Below are 8,292 nucleotides of genomic sequence, written 5' to 3'. Positions count from 1 at the left end.
CTGCTCTTCCTCTGATATTGCATGAACATGCTGCTGATGGTTGAGGAGCTTGTCGAGCTTGTCATTGAGGGCTTTCATGTCCCTCTTGTACTTGGCATCTTCCTCTCCCGTAGATCGCACAGAGCGATCATATTCCTCATTGTAATTGCCATCAGATTGAGCTAAGTTCTCCACTAGGTCCCAACCTTCATCAACATCCTTGTTGAGGAAGTTACCATTGCTTGCGGTGTCCAGCAACATCCGTATCTTGGGGACCACTCCTCGGTAAAGTGTACTCAGCAATGAAGCATTGCTGAAACTGTGACGAGGACATCTGGTAGTGTATCCCTTGAAATGTTCCCAAGCTTCACTGAATGTTTAATTGTTTTTCTGAACAAAGCTGGAAATGTCATTTCGCAGCCTTGCGGTTCTGGAGTTGGAGAAGAATTTGGCCAGGAATGCCTTCTTTCACGCTTCCCAAGTGGTGATGGATTCCTTGGGCAGTGATTTCTCCCAGATGTGTGCTTTGTTTCCCAAAGAGAATGAGAAAAGCCTGAGTTTGAATCCATCCTCACTAACTCCATTTATCTTGTGAGGCTACAGAGCCTATCAAATTCATCCAGATGATCCAATGGGTTCTCCATTGGCAATCCATGAAACTTATTACTCTGTATAATCTGGATGAGACTACTCTTGATCTCAAAATTGTTGTTCTGGACAGCAGGTGGCACAATGCCATTCCTTAGAGTGTGAGTATATGGAGCATCTCCTGCTCCTATGTTGGTCCTTGCTTGAGGAGCTGGTGGACCGTTTTGATTGTTCATTGTCTCCTCAATGATTTCTGGTTGCGGTTGAACTTGTTGTTGTCTGAGTAGCCTTGGTCTGTCGATGTTATCAATGAAAGGACTCAGGTTCTGGCTACCTTTGGATCGTGTTTGCATGCACAGGAAAGTAACCGAGTGTGTACACGAGGGTCTACTCGATCCAGGCGATCGAGTGACTGGTCGGGTGGGTGCTCGGGTTGTACCTAAGATTGAAAACAAACAAGAACGAAAGCAAACAAGTCAGACTACGAACCAATATAAACAAAAGAACTTGATCTAGCATGTGCTGAAATCCTAAACGTAGCAAAATAAAATCAACCAAATGGCAACGACACCAAATTGATAGTATGATTTTCACCCAGGGTATCAATTCCCTATGCATTCCACATGACCTAAGCACTCGATGAAAGCATTCGAGTACAGGATCGGGTGGAGTGATCGTGTAAAGAAAGAAAACAAGAACAGCCGGAAGGGCTACTCGAAGCAGGTGATCGTGTACCTGTTCGGGTAAGTGATTGAGTAATGAATAAAAATGCAAACAATCTAAATAAGAAAGCTCCTAAGGATGGGGTACTCGACTCCTAAGTGTTCCTAACCAGTACGGATGTCCTACATGCCTCAAGCAGATATTCCCTAGACAATGAATCTCTAAAATCTTGTTAAAACACTCTCGTGATAGAAACAATAAAATCTTAATCACTTCCCTACCCAACTCTCGTTGAAGAAACATGACTAAGCAGGCAATACAGACTGATCCATTATTGTCAATAAACCCCTTACTCATCTAATCTCTTAAGCTAAGTGAGTAAATCTCTAGTATTGATTGATTCAAGCATTTCATCCACACCTCTCGATGGTAGAACAGCTTAGATCTAATCTCAACCTCTCGGTCTGTTGATAACATTAAGAACACCAATCTAGAAGGGAATTTATAAAACATAAATATAAAAGCTAAGACATCCTAACCGATCAAGAAAACAAAATTGTCTATCCCATCCCTAGAAACTTTACTACACTAGTCAGATCTCATTGCAGAAAACATAAAAGCATAGATAAACGAAAATTGCATTATATTAAAAGTAGAATTAGAGTAGAAGAGTATAAAGTAGAAATCTAAGAGAAAAATGCCAAAAGAAATAAAATAAATCCTAACAAAAGTGAAAATAGTTTTGAGTCGCTCTCGATCTCTCCCAGAAGCTCTCGCTCTCTGTTCTGAGGGTCTGCGGCGTGCTAGGGCGAGTTGAAGAAGAGGGGGTTTATATATGGAAACCCATTAACCCTAGCTTCCCAGTCCTGCCCGAGGGTCTACACGATGTGGTACACGAGGATGTGGTCAAGTTCGTCCTCGGGTAGATCCTCGGGTTGTTCTTCATGCTCTTGGATCCTCCTCGATCGTGTTGGGGTTCGGACTTTTTCTTCCAGCTCGATGGCTCTTTTGGGTACATGCTCGGGTTTGTCCTTGTTTTTCCTATTTGAGGCTCTTAAGCACCTGTTTTCATCCAAAATATGCAAATGCAAAAATGCAACACCCTAAATGGCCTAAAAGTAAATTCCTACAGTTAATGACCTAAAAATGCTAAGTTAAGGGTATGAACAAAGCAAAATCTGGACAAAAAAGGATGCTAAAAACATGTAAATTAGAGAGTTATCAGATATGATTACTATGAACTTCGTGGTTGGTTTGCCAGTGTCCAGGACGTTTGATGCTATCTGGGTCATTGTGGACCGGTTGACTAAGTCGGCACATTTTCTGGCCATTAAGAAGATTGATGGAGCAACAGTTTTGGCTAAGAAGTATGTGAAGGAGATAGTCAGGTTGCATGAGGTGCCAGCGAGCATTGTGTCTGATAGGGATTCCAAGTTCACTTCGGTGTTCTAGAGGGCATTTCAGGCAGAGATGGGCACTAATGTGCATATGAGTACAGCTTATCATCCCCATACAGATGGACAGTCAGAGAGGATGATCCAGACGTTGTATGATTTGCTGAGGATGTGTGTATTGGATTGGGGTGGCCATTGGGCAGATCACTTGAGCTTGGTAGAGTTTGCTTACAACAAGAGTTACCAGGCGAGTATCGGGATGGAACCTTATGAGGCTTTGTATGGGAGACCGTGTCGTACACCGTTATGCTGGACTCAGATGGGGGAGAGGAGCATGTACGGGGCAGATTTTGTTCAGGATACCTTAGAGAAGATTTCGGTTCTCAAGCTGAACATGAAGGAAGCTCAGGATCGGCAGAGGAGTTATGCCGATAGGAGGAGGAGAGATCTTGAGTTTCAGGTTGGAGATAGAGTGTACCTCAAGATGGCCATGTTGCGGGGTCCGAACAGGTCATTGTTTGAGACTAAGTTGAGTCCGAGGTATATGGGTCCATTTAGAGTGATTGAGCGAGTTGGACCAGTGGCATATAGGCTGGAGTTACCTGAGGTTATGCGTGCATTTCATAAGGTTTTTCATGTGTCTATGTTGCGGAAGTGTCTCCGTGAGGATGACCAGTTGTTGGCTAAGATCCCTGAGGATCTTCAGCCCAACATGACTTTGGAGGCGAGACCAGTGAGGGTTCTCGAGAGGAGGATCAAAGAACTTCGGAAGAAGAAGATTCCTTTGATGAGAGTCATGTGGGACTGTGATGGTGTTGAGGAGCAGACTTGGGAGCCAGAGGCGAGGATGAAGGCAAGGTTCAAGAAGTGGTTTGAGAGCAGGTCGCGACTTGAACTTGTCTAGCCTGGTCCCAGTCGTAGTCCATGACTGGAGCGGGAATGGAGTATTCCAGCCCATCTCTCTTGTTTACTTGGTCGCTTGGGGTGGTTGGTTGTGCGACTCAGTAACAAGATGTGGGGTAGTGTCGGTCGACACCAATGCCAGTGTCGGTCGACACTAGGCTGGTGTCGGTCGACACCTCCCTTCCAGCGAGACGATGTTCGTTTTCCTGGTTTGTGTGTTTTGTTTGTTGGTTGTTTGGAACATGGAAATCTTTGTTGCTTGTGTGTATAGCCCAGTAGATGGGAGGATTGCCTCACCGAGTATTTATCAAATACTCATGCATCTCAATTTGTGTTTGTGGTGCAGGTAAAGGCAAAGTGTGATCGTGGAATCAAGGCATTAAAGAGGAAGATGTTCTAGGGACTCGATTGGTTGTTTTCTGGCGTTGTTAGGTTGCTAGAGTTGAGTCTTTTGAACTTGCTAGGTTGTCGGTTCCTTGTTTCCTGTTGTTTGACATTGGGATGATTATGTTTGGATATTGGTTGTTCAATTATGGAGTATTATTGGATATTGGTATTTGTTATTCTGATGTTTGTTTGTGATTGTGGTTAGGTAGCTAGTGGGCATGGGACCACTAGTCGTAGTTTATTTATTATTATTATTATTATATTATTATTATTTATTATTTAAAAAAAAAACGGGTCAGGTCGTTTCAAAGCTAAAGATGAAAGAAGTCCAGGATAGGTAGAAAGGTTATGCGGATAAACACCAAAGAGAGCTAAAAATTTCAGGTAGGAGACATGGTCTATCTCAAAACCGTGACTTATAAGGGTAAAGATCGGGTGGCATTTAACACCAAGTTGACATCACGTTACATGGGACCGTATCGAATCCCGGAAAGGATCGGTCCGATGGCGTACAAGTTGGAATTTCCGCCGGCCATGGAAGCTTTTCACCCGGTGTTCCACGTGTCTATGCTAAGGAAGTGCATAACGAGACGGAGAATGTGATCTCCGAACCACTGCCTGATCTACAACTGAACATGATAATCATCGGACGACCAGTTCGGATAATTGGTACCAAGATGAGAGGTCCACATAAGAAGAAAGAGCTGGAATTGATCCAAGTTGTATGGGATTGTGAAGGAGTAGAGGAAATAACTTGGGAACCAGATGAAGTCATGAAAGTAAATTTCAAGAAATGGTTTGATAAGAGAGAAGTTCCTTGGAAGGAAAGCAAAGATTCGAGGACGAATCGACCTTAAGTAGGGGAGAAATGTAACGACCAGCTCCCTCGGTGACGGCGGTACATGGGATGGCACGTACGCAGTACATGGGATGGTATGTACGCGGTACATGGGATGGTACGTACGTGGTACATGGGATGGTACGTGAGATGGTATGTACGCGGTACATGAGATGGTACGTACGCGGTACGACAATCAGTGCCGAGAAGTACCAAGAGCGGTACGACAATCAGTGCTGAGAGCGGTACGGTAATTTGTGCTGATATATGCCAATAGCGATACGGTAACCAGCCGATATGGATCGATAGCGGTACAAACCTCGGGACAAGAATAGAACGAATCATGGTCCGTCAAGGACGATGGCCATGAGTTGATAGTCGAGACTACTAAAGTAGTGAACAGATGTTTGAACTGAAGAAAAGGAAGTCCTTGGCTTACCTTGTAGATAATGCAAGCATGCAAGTTTCTGGAAGATTTTGGTACTTAGTCTTAGTGACAGTCTGAGTGATAGTGGGAGTGAAAGTCCTAGTGATGGTGATAGTGATAGTGAAGTAGAACTATCCGGTAATGGTCGCATCGGTGAACGATGGATTGGGCCGATGGACGAGGATGGATTGGTCGGGGACTCAGAAATCTTGCGAAGATTTAAACCGACTATGGGAAAGGAAACCCGAGAGGAATGAAAACTCGCAGAAAAGGCAAATTTGGTCGGATAAGGATACATGCGAAAAACATGGGAAGTTAGGGAACGATAAGGCTTATGGTGTCGAGGCAACTCGAGACGGTTTAGTCGACTCTATATAAAGGATAGAAACCCTTAGAGAAATTCCCTAGAGTTCGCATAAGACGTTTTTAGCCGCCGCAAGAGGGAAAGAGGAGTTTCCATAGAGTTGGCCGAGAATTTCCTAAGTCTAGATCGAGAGAAGAACGGTAAATCTTCTTCCACCTTGATCCGTTGATAGTATATGGTTCATACATTGCTGGTTAACAATGTAGATATGTCCGTGTAGAGGCGGGGATCAGATTTAGGCATAGGAACTAAGAGTTTAACACCGTAGGTCGAAACCGAAGGTGAGTGCGTGATTGTGGCCGAGTTCTATGGTCGATCTCTTGACCAATGGTTATTTAGTCTTGATTGCTTGCTTGTCTTGTTAATGTTTTAATTGCAATAATTTGGAAGTTGGTCTAAACAGTTTGGACAGCTATCCCATGGTTCTTTGACATGCATGACTTGATTAAACTAACCTATGTTGGATTGAGATTATTGAACTGAGCCTAGTGAGACGGGATGACCGCTCCACTAAGCAAACCTGTTTGCTTACGCCTCCTTTTTATGGACGCGGGAAAAGAAAGGTATGATGTCCAGGATTTTAGTGGCTGACCAGCTCGTGTGACCGAGGCAAGGGAGGAAGAGGATGGTTGGCTTGGGTAGTTTTAATTATGGCTTGATATTTTTATCGATTGTATCATTATCATGCATGGGTGTTAAGAATTATTGAACCTTTAAATTAATGGATGTGTATTTTTAAGTTATTAAACCTGTTATATAGATCCGTTGTTGTAAATTGTGAAACAAACAAGTAGAAAATTAATAGGCCCTAAAAAAAAAATTATCGGCTTGTGCGGCCATGTACGGGATTTTAGGGACGGGGTCTTACATTATCCACAATGAGGGGTTAGGATCGATGCCCTGTAGGGCCAGCTTGGGGTCTGTTTGGGCGGCTAGCGGTGGGCTATTGGGGTCCGCGGGATGGGTTGTCACAGTTAGCTCCAAAGCACTTTGACAGTTAAACAAGGAGAGGTTGGTTTACTAAAGGAAGGTAGTGAAGGGTATGAAAAGGTTCTTAACTCTCACAAGCCTATTGGTGATGAAAGAGACTTCCTTGAGTTGAAAGAGAAAATGGTGTATTCAGTTGAAGTGCACTCAAATGAAGATTGGAGTGAGCTTAAAGCACCCAAGATTGAACGTAAACCACTCCCTAAGGGGCTAAGGTATGCTTTTCTAGGTAAAAACTCTACTTATCCTGTCATTATCAATGAAGAACTTAGTGGAGAAGAAACTGAAACCCTATTAGGTGAATTAAAAAAAGTATAGAAGAGCTATTGGTTATTCACTTGATGATATCAAGGGAATTTCTGTAACTCTTTGTATTCATAGAATTCATTTAGATGATGAATCAATGACTTCCATTGAACCACAAAGAAGTTTAAACCCTAACTTAAGAGATGTGGTGAGGAAAGAGATTCTTAAGCTCCTTGATGCTGGTATCATATATCATATACCGGATAGTACATGGGTTTCACATGTACATGTGGTGCAAAAGAAAGGAGGAGTTACTGTTGTTAAAAATGATAAAGATGAGCTAATTACTACTAGAACTATAACTGGGCATCGCATGTGTATTGATTATAGGAGACTTAATGCTGCATCTAGAAAAAAAAACACTTTCCTTTACCATTTATTTATCAAATGTTAGAGAGGCTTGCTAGTCACACTCATTCCAGTTTCTTTCAAATCCCCATACATCCCAATGATCAAGAAAAGACTACTTTCACATGTCTCTATGGTACTTTTGCTTATAGAAGGATGCCATTTGGATTATGTAATGCTCCAGCTACTTTCCAAAGATGCATGATGTCAATTTTCTCTGATCTAATTGAGGATGTTGTGGAGGTTTTCATGGATGACTTCTCCGTCTATGGAGATTCTTTTTCTGGTTGCCTTTCTAATTTGTGCAGGGTCTTAAAGAGATGTGAGGAAACAAATTTGGTTTTAAATTGGGAGAAGTGTCACTTCATGGTGAAAGAAGGAATTGTGTTGGGGCATAAGATTTCAGAAAAAGACATTGAAGTTGATAGAGCTAAGATTGATGTGATGATCATTCTAGTACCACCAAATTCAGTCAAGGGGATAAGAAGTGTTTTTGGGGAATGTTTAGCAAAGAAGGATGCTTAACCAAGGCTTTTGAGATGGATATTGCTACTTCAAGAGTTTGCTTTGGAGATTAAAGACAAGAAGGGTATTGAGAATGGAGTGGATGATCATCTATCAAGGTTAAGGATTGACAATGAGATCCCAATCAATGATGCACTTCCTGAAGAGCAGATAATGGCAATCCAACTCCTTGAAAAGAGACATGAGACCTGGAAAAAGCTTATAGAAGTCATGAGGTCGGAAGAGAATGGTCCATGGTATGCTGATTATGTTAACTATCTTGCTTGTGGTCTTGAGCCACCAAATTTAGTTGGTTATGCAAGGTAGAAGTTCTTCAAGGACATCAACAACTACTATTTGGATGCACCTTACCTCTACACACTTTTTAAAGACAAGATTTACAGAAGATGTGTTGCTAAAGAATAGATAGAAGGGTTAGTAGAAGCAAGATATGTTGATGAAGGTTGGGACCTAGTGGAGAACTTGGCTCAATCTGATGGCAATTATAATGAGGAATATGATCGCTCTGTGCGATCTACGGGAGAGGAAGATGCCAAGTACAAGAGGGACATGAAAGCCCTCAATGACAAGCTCGACAAGCTCC

The 8,292-nt window shown here is 42.5% G+C and overlaps 1 non-coding gene across 1 annotated transcript; it reads left to right on the top strand.

Annotated features, from left to right (window-relative positions):
• Positions 1–295: 295 nt before the first annotated feature.
• LOC147942464 (small nucleolar RNA R71) lies at positions 296–402 on the top strand. The gene has a single exon (XR_015560570.1). It is a non-coding gene; the product is annotated as a small nucleolar RNA R71 (small nucleolar RNA).
• Positions 403–8,292: the final 7,890 nt, after the last annotated feature.

This window comes from Camelina sativa, chromosome 6, assembly GCF_030686135.1.
Source record: "Camelina sativa cultivar CO46 ecotype springtype chromosome 6, ASM3068613v1".
NCBI lineage: Eukaryota > Viridiplantae > Streptophyta > Magnoliopsida > Brassicales > Brassicaceae > Camelina > Camelina sativa.
Note: the sequence above shows the minus strand (reverse complement) of the source record. Positions and strands in the feature narration are given on the sequence as shown.